The sequence below is a fragment of the Phoenix dactylifera genome, chromosome 14 (genome assembly GCF_051530095.1).
Source record: "Phoenix dactylifera cultivar Ajwa chromosome 14, Ajwa_hap1_PhDact_Kaust_v1.1, whole genome shotgun sequence".
Taxonomy (NCBI): domain Eukaryota; kingdom Viridiplantae; phylum Streptophyta; class Magnoliopsida; order Arecales; family Arecaceae; genus Phoenix; species Phoenix dactylifera.
Window position 1 is genome coordinate 20,044,388 of NC_143203.1, and position 9,206 is coordinate 20,053,593.

At 38.8% G+C, this 9,206-nt stretch overlaps 1 pseudogene across 1 annotated transcript; it reads left to right on the plus strand.

The window, feature by feature from the left end:
* Positions 1–1,979: 1,979 nt before the first annotated feature.
* Positions 1,980–8,121, plus strand: LOC103723217 (serine/threonine-protein phosphatase PP1-like; annotated as a pseudogene). Its single transcript, XR_016398274.1, has 4 exons — positions 1,980–2,318; positions 6,877–7,399; positions 7,474–7,676; positions 7,834–8,121. The product of XR_016398274.1 is annotated as a serine/threonine-protein phosphatase PP1-like (transcript).
* Positions 8,122–9,206: the final 1,085 nt, after the last annotated feature.

Sequence of the window (9,206 nt, forward strand, 5' to 3'; positions counted from 1 at the left end):
GACTAAATATTGGCCTTGGAACCATTGTAGTTCTTGTGGGTGAGGATCTTGGGGGCCATATTGGCCGAGGTGCCATAAAAGGTGTAGATAAGGCCTCTTCTTTCTTTGTTCTAGTAGAGTAGGGATAGTGGATAATTTTTCAATTTGAACGTGCTTCAATTGGTTTGCATTTGGTTGCAACTAAAGGACATAAACTAGTAAGCAATACCACTTCTTACATTAGGCAACTACTTAAGTACATGACTTCTATTGATTTATTATGTGGACAAAATTAAAGTCCTAAAGCCTTCATTTGTTAGTGCTCAGATTGTCTCAATTCCTCCAGGATAGATCTCACATGCCAAAATAGAAATGGAGGATCAGCATCATATACACGACCAAATGGCTCCATGGTAATATACTCCTAGTTATGAAGCTTGCAAGTATATGTCTATCCTCACGAGCCAAAGGAATTAGTCCTTCATGCAAAGCTTCACAAAGCCTTGATAAGTGATAGACATCCATAATGAGAAGAGAAAATTGGCACATCATGTCGTCACCTACAATTAGTGAGTCATAAATTAACAGGAATAAATTGATCACTAGCCCAATTTTGGAAAAGATCACTTGCTTTCTATCTAATGAAAATATAACATGAAAATATCAGACCTACTTTCCAACTAGTTTTCCACCTAAATACATTGAATTAAAGCCAACCTCACTACATCAACTACCCATTAGGGGAGAAGATAGGAGAGGGAGAGGAGGAGAGTGAAATGTTTGCACCACGTAGGGGTTCGCCATTAAGGAGCTCATGAGCTCTGAGCCTTCCTCTCCTCTCTTTTTCGCTCTCTTTTATTGTTCCAGTTGGATCTATTCCCGAGTTCTAGGGTTCCAATATATTGCTTTTGGTGGTGGCCTCCATAAGAAGACGACCAGTCCAATTTTGGGAGGATGGAGAGGGGGATTTCATAAAGAGAAAAGGCTTTGTTTGAAAAGCATCATGTTTGTAATGCCTCTTTATTTCTTTAGCACTTACCTTCCTAATTTCTTTCCTATGGACTAGGATTTGTGGAAGGAGAGGGAAAAGAGGAGTGGATAGATGGAGAGGGAGAAGAGGAGGTAATAGATGGAGAGGAAAAAGAAGAGGAAGGAGGAGGAGGAGGAGGACAAGGGCGACGGTGGTGGCTTGGGCGGCCAGGGGGGAGGGGGGAATGAGTTAGGGTTAGCATTTGAGGGTGGGTTTTTTTAGTGGGGGTGATAGTGATGATAGATCCAATCATCACCTAAGTACATTCACATCAGCTAACAAGTAGGCATTTTTCTTTACATCAGGTGATAAATAGGTACTTTCGATAAGCTATGTCCACATCAACTAATAAGTATTGTTGGCAAGCTCTAGCTCTATGGATATCCATTATCGGGATAATTCAATCTTAAAACAAACTTGCAAAATATGTACCAGATGCTAATCCTAAGAATTCATGGGCATCATCAATTAAGATTACACCAAACAAGTCATCAAGCTTGCATTCATCATCACCTAATCATACATAAACATTGTGAATCGTAACACTTCAACAATAATCACATGTCTCTCGCCACCATGCACTTGGAAAGTTGCACCAACCTAGTCAATCACATAGTAGGCCCATCTCTAGCTTCAATAATGCACCACTAATTGTGTATCTTTAAACTAATTAACATCATGCCTATTTAACTATGCCATGACATATTGCACAAGATCCATACCTAACTTTCCTACTATAATTCATGTCTCATCCTGGGAACCACACCTACCTCATGAAACCAAGAATTCCAGGTGGCATGGAGATTTCTCCTTCACCAATTAACTTTGTCAAGGCTAACTCTATCCAACTTATACCAAACACTGCCAATATTTGGTTGTCTTCATTTCTAGAAATTTTGGACTCAACCATGAAGCCAGAGAATAAATTGGACCCAAACCTGGTCAAACCCGACAACAAATATTTGTCGAACTGTCCCCGACAGCAAAAGTAAACCACCACGTCGTCACCACAAAGAAAGGAACAAAAGAAAATCCAGCGAGGGAGGAGAGGTGATCGAGAGAGGAGGAGAAGGCGAAGGGAAAACCCTCCGGGATTTGGAAGGCGGGAGAGAGATGATGACGACGAAGAGATCGATGGGGGCCGTCCTGGACGACATTGTCCGGCGGCTCGTCGACGGCGGCCGCAACGGTGGCCGGAAGCAGGTCCAGCTCTCGGAGTCGGAGATCCGGCTGCTCTGCGTCGAGGCCAAGCGGGTCTTCCTCTCCCAGCCCACCCTCCTCGATCTCCACGCCCCCATCAAGATCTGCGGTGAGTTTTATTCCCTTTTGTCTTGATTCCTTTTTCGGTTTCTCGGAATTCTTGCCATTGTTGGTGCATTGGGTTGAGCATGAGTTGGTTTTGTGGAAGAGTTGGGGCATGAGATTGTAGGTCGTTGGGATTCTATTGGGTGGTTGGTTTTGAGTCTGTGCCATAAGAATCTCTTCTAGTTGAGGAAATTTTGGGATCCGGAGGTGGATTTGGGGTGGTCTGGAGAATCTTTCTGTAAGATTCGTTAGAATGATGTCTAGATTCTCTGTCTCAATTATAAAATCCATGGAAGTTTTCTGGGAGTTTTTTTTATTTAAAAAAAAACGCGATAAAGTTTCGATGTTTCTTCTGTTCGGGTATTTGGAGTTACAGTGGAAGCACATGAACTCTCACTAGATTAAAGAGATTTTTATCTAAGAAGGGGAATGCAAAAACAGGGAAGCACGACCTCATAACCAGTGTTTGTAAATGGAAATTAACAACAATGTTCTGAATGTCCACACATTGCTATCTCCATAACGTGACCAAAGCCATACCAACAAACACTATCCGCTAATATATTTGGTCAGTTTTTTTTTCCTTTAATTTTCACTCAATACGTTCATATATAGGGCTTATCTATTAATTTTGGCTTCTCTCATATCTTTCTTCGTATATCCAATCAATGCAACCTTGTTTCTCTGCATAATAATCTGATCTAATATTGCTTGGTCTACTGTGGTCTGAAATTTTTCCTTACGTTTCATATGAATGCGGCGCACACAACACCTAGAGGCACCTCGCCACTTCATCCACTCGTCTGCTATTCTAGTAGACTAGTAGTCATACTTTGGTTTCTTTATCTGCGTGTCTCCAATACAACGACCAACACATTAGACCATGTCCTTATTTTATCACTTCTGCATGCCTTATGCTTCATTAACATCCGGTGCTTTCTAGCATGATGTCAATATTTTATTCAATTTTACTTTCATTTTATTAATCAAAATTGTATCTCCTTGAATGACATAAATAATTGAGTCTCCTGCTTATTGTCTTTGTATAGTGTAATGATCATATCTTAGGTATTAACTATTGGTGAGGTCTCACAAGCCACTGCAATCAAGATCATCAAAGCTATACCTAAAGCTTTTTTCACTCCACGCATGTTGAAAAAGGAAAATTATCTAAATGTATTTTCTACCTTAACATGGACCTAGTTAGCCCATATTATTTCTATTACATGAGTTCTTCAAGCCAATAAAAGTTGTGTTTTCTTCTTTCAAAATGTATGCCACTTCAAGTAACCTTGTCATTTAACCTTCTCAACATGATGCTGAATTAATTTTTTATGCATGTTGCTCTTTTCCATAATCTCTGTTCCAGCGCACATGCACCATAGACATACTTTCATAGCTTATTTTTAAGCTTAGTTCAATGTAATTGGTTAATTTTCTTGTCATTTTAATTTTTGTTACGAATATCACTACCCTTCTTCTAACATTGGCATTTTCCTTAATATGTTATTAAGACAGTTTGCCAAACTACTCAAATTCTCCTTTGATCTTTTTACTGATGAAGTTGTATTCTTTTGGCTGGCCTTTTTGTAACTAGTGCAAAAGCTATCTGTAGTCTTTCCTTCATTTGTCATAATTAAGGTTGGTTGCACAACCATCCTCCTTTTCTTTTCTCTTCTAAATTAAATCCTCAATTGATTCATTTGATGCACTCTGAAAACAACCTTTTCATATTATCTTGGTTTCCCATTTTCACACCAAATTTGAATTCATCGAACTCTTAATGCACTTAACTTGTTTTTGGATGTCTCATATTAGCTTTCTTGTTTACCGATCTCTTCATTATTATTTCTTTTTTGCCATTTTTATTGTAGTGGATTCTCTTTTCATTTATTGCCTTCTGGATCTTAAGATAACCCACCAAATTTTGTCCTGTGTATGCCATTTTCCTTTAGATTCTCTGTACTTTCTGTTTGAACTTGGCAACTGAAAATCACTGCCAAATTTGTAACATGCATGCAGCTTTCTTTTAGGGTTTTCATCTTTTCTGTTTCAACTTGAAAGCTGAAGCTGACAGTTCCATAGAGTGGATTTGGTCCAGCTTGGATCATGAAAGGCTAAAGTTTTCTCATCACTCTGGAAGATGTTGTTTTAATACTTTTGTGTTGGTTTTTAGCCACCTATAGCAGTTTATTGGTTGGAACTGGTGCCACCTAGGTGGTCATTATAGAGTTGAGCTCATTGTTGTCACCAACAGCCACATTTTGGCAATACACCCGAGGGAGCCAGCCTAGTGCCTTCAGTATTTTAAATGAAGTCCCAGAAAGTGGCTATAGGTTTGCAGAAACTCTTAAGTGAGAGTTTCTGTGCCTATTTCAAGCATTTGTGAAACACATTGTCATGTCCTTCCTATTGAAAATTTTAATATGCTCGGTTGAAAGCCAGCCCATTAGCATACTTAACTAACTTCAATCTTAATATCTGCATAGATAATTTGTAGGATATTCATAATGTCCAAAATTGGTGATTGCTCAGAGCATAATTCCAAAACTAGGGATTCTCAGTTCCATTAGAATCCATCGTAGTCTAACAATTTTGGCTGCTTCCTGTCCATGACAATCCAAGTTTCAGATCATTGCATAGAAGCCACTATCCTATTTGTTGCAAACCTACTATTTTATGATCATATCTCTTCATCTTACCTCATTTTTCCTCGTATTCTCCCTGAATCATCATAATGCCATATCAATCATTGCTTGTTTGAAATTGGCCAAATAGGACAGAATCACATAGAATACAGGCATTGCGAGCAATGGTGCCTCAACAACTTACTGTCAAGTTCAGAACCTATGAAAAATATTGCCACATGTCATATTACTAAGGTTCTAAGTATCAATTCCCATTTCCCATTCAGACGAGTGAAATGAGCTTCTATTTCAGGAGTTTGGGTAGTTCTTGCTCCTGCTTCAGACACTTTGGCCAGGAAATAGTAAAATAATCCAAAAATTGAAAATAGGATGGTGGTTCTACCATCTTTTACATCCACAAGAAAAAGAATGATTAATCAATATTCAAGAAACAAAGTAGACATCATTTTTAAGTAAATATTGTTTGGGACATTGAGTATAATGTTTTGGTTGTTTCATGATGAAATAATATGTGTATGTACATATGTATTATTTAAGTATGCGTTTATGTATATAATAAGCCTTATAGAAAAATAATTTGGAATCTTGTTTCACATTATTTTAGATCATAGTATATCATTTTGTAGTTTGATGACAATTTGAATACAAAAAATAGATATCTATAAGGTTTAAGATAGCTAAGACCAAGGTCCGCCGTACCGACCGTACCAACGTACCATGGGCATCGATACTGGTACTGTACCGAACTGAACCTGGTTGTACCGACCCGGTTCGGGAACAGCACGTGCGAGAGTGCACGGGAGCGCGGGCGCGCAACCCCGTGCGCGTGAAACGCGTTTTCCTCGTTTTCCACTTAAAACTACAACCGTGAAACGTGTTTCCCGGCGTCATTTTCCTTGTGGACGCGTTCCCAGCGCGGGACGCGTTTTCCATGCAGGATTTCCTTCCTTCTTTCCGAGTCTTCTCGTTTCTTCTCCTCTCTCCTCCGCTCTTCTCCCGCGAGCAAGCGTCGACGAGGATCGCCCCGACAAGGATCACCTCGATGAGGCTCAGTACTGGTAGGTCTCTCTTTCTCTTCTTCTTCCTCTTCTTCTTCTCCTCTTTCTCTTCTTCCTCTTCTTTCTTTCTCTTTCTTCCTCTTCTGTCCGGTTCTTCTTCCTCCTCTTTTTTCTTCTTCCCGCGCTAGTACTAGGTGGTATCAGTGCAAACCGGACTGGTTCGCACCTGTACGCAGCAAGAACCGATAGGAGCCGGAACCGTTTTCCACGGCCGAACCATACCGATTGGCTCCAGTACCAATACGGTACATGCTGAACCGGCCGGTACAGGCCAGTTTAACATGCCTTGGCTAAGACTATGTCAAAAGTTTTACTTCTCTAAATTTTTTTGGACTCCGATATCAAATGCTTCCAAATATGCACAAAACTTGAAAAATTTAAGCTTAATCTTGGGAAATATTTTTTGGACCTGGAATAATTAGAAAATAATAAAGACTTAGTTTGAATTGCCCATATACACAACAAATTTGGCCTATAAGATGTTTCAGACAAAACTGGGTCCAAATTCATATTAGTTCCAGTTCGAACTGATAAGTTTTGGTTTCAGAGTTAGACTGAAACTTCAACTATGGTAGACACATCCAAACCCCTTATCAAAATACAAAGCCTACTCCACTCGCCAAATCTAAATAAGCTAGAATAAGGTCTGCCGAACTGGGTCGTACCGCCCAGTTCTATAGGGCTTTATCCTTTTTTTTCGTCTCCTACTGTAACTCTTTACATTGGGGCTGGTCAAGTGGACTAAGCCCAGTTTCTTATTAGTTGGGCTGGGTGTTACATAGTAATATATTGAATTTATACAACCTTCAAAGTTCTGTCTCTTTCTAATATCAGTAACATGGCTGATGTGTTACAGGTGATATACATGGACAATATATTGATCTAATAAGGATATTTGAATGTGGTGGCTATCCTCCGGCTTCAACTTACCTATTTCTTGGAGACAATATGTTTGCTTTTAGCGTATAAAGTACCCTGACAAAATCTTTCTTCTGAGGGGAAACCATGAAGATGCAAAAATCAATAGAGTATATGGTTTTTATGATGAATGTAAGCGGAGGTTCAATATTCGGCTCTGGAAGATATTTTGTGATTGCTTCAATTGCTTACCTATTGCAGCGCTTGTCGACGAGAAAATCTTGTGTATGCATGGGGGGCTTTCACCAGAGTTGACCAGTTTGGACCAAATAAGAGATATTGGGAGGGCCATTGAGATTCCAGATTATGGTCTTCTTTGTGATTTGCTTTGGTCTGATCCTGATCCTGAGGTTCAAGGGTGGGGAATGAGTGATAGAGGGGTTTCATGTACTTTTGGTGCTGATAAACTTGTTGAGTTTTTGGAGAAGAATGATCTTGATCTTCTATGCAGAGCTCATCAGGTCAGTTAAATTTGACATCATTTTTTTTTTTTTTTTAAGGAGCTATTAAGTATCTCTGACATTTGAACTTTCAGGTAGTAGAGGACGGATATGAGTTTTTTGCACAACGGAGTCTAGTCACGATATTTTCAGCTCCAAATTATTGCGGTGAATTTGATAATGCTGGTGCTTTGTTGAGCATAGACGAGTCCCTATTGTGTTCGTTTGAGATATTGAAACCCTTTGGAGCTAAAGCTGGACCAGGCAGCTCTAATACATTAAGACCAATACCAAAGAAGTAATTCTTATATCCCATTGTTGTGGGTTTTTTCCTGATGACTACTTGGTGAAATTATGCAATTTATCTTGTTGGTTAACAATGCAATTTATTTTAAGCTTGTTTTCTTGAACCCTATTGCACACACTAATTCACTATTCTGGTTTCTGGTTAGCAGTTGGCAACAGGTGGGAATATTTGATGTCTCTACAATTATGACCGATCTGCTCAGCTAAATGACGGTCCAAAGGGTTTTCATCCGATCTTACATTAATTTTCTCTTTTAGCTGCCAGTATTTAGTCTGGCAGGCATTGCTAGCCATTTAACACCTTTTTAGACCATCAGGAATTCAAAGCTTGTATGCTAATTTCCAGGAAAAGGCTGTAAATTAATTCCAGAGACTTTGTTTTTTTCTGTACAGCAATAAAGTGTTGTTCAATGCAATTTTTCTCCCTTCCTCCTTTACCCATCATCTACCCAGTGGCCTTTATCATATATTTAAGTTGGATGCCTTCAAACTCCTCTCTGGCTTGTTCTTTATTTGAGGTGGGATCATTGCTTGTCATACTCTATGATACTTTTCGCTGCAGCCTTAGCATCTTTGGAAGATGGTTCATAGTTAGCAGCAGTACAAGATTTTGTCATCTTTTCTCCCCTCATAATAATGTGAGATTGCTTCATTCTAAAGCAACTTAAGTGCTATCATATCTGTAAGCATATGCTCCTTTAAGACAATGTAATGTCATTATGGATTGCTTGGATTGGCTGTATTTCATACTGCATTTGTAGAGCTTATTAAATTCAATGTAAAATGCTTGGTTACTGCATCATGTGAGGAATGGTGTTATTTGCCAACTTCAACAGAGTCTCTGAGCCAATGCTCAGCTACTGTGATAGCATCGACTTGAGATGTTGGACCAAACTGCTTGGAACTGATTTCTATTTTCCCCCTTCTTCCCCCAAATTGAAGGATTAATTTCACCATGCATAGAAAACTAAGACATATCATCCTTAACATTTTTTAGGTTCTATGTTGATGCGAAGAGACCGAGGGAAAGTTAAGGAAATAAAGGTTTTAGATCTCCTTTGGAGTAATTGCTTTCTCGCAAATTGCAAAATATAAGATCCTCTTTTTTTCCCTTCTCTTTTGTGGGTTCTGGATTATAGAGTGGTTTATCTAACTACTTATTTTATCATATCATGACCAGAGGCTGTGGGAGTATGACCGGACTCTGATAATCATTTTTTAACTTTCAAGAAGTTAGAACATAATTAGTTGTAAGAGGGAGACTCCTTTTGGATAGCTAAGATGGATTGCTTCAAATGCCCTTCAAACTCTACCTCGTAATCTTATTCAAATTAAAGTTTGATGTGATATTATCAACCAAACAACAATTATTTATATAGAAAATTAAACACGAAAAAAAATATAAATCCAGTGCTCCAAAGATTCAACTTATTATATAGTGTTATTAATCAGATTTTTTGCAATGAAATTGGTATTTAAGTTACAAGCACAGCCATATGTTGATCACTTGATCTAGATACAA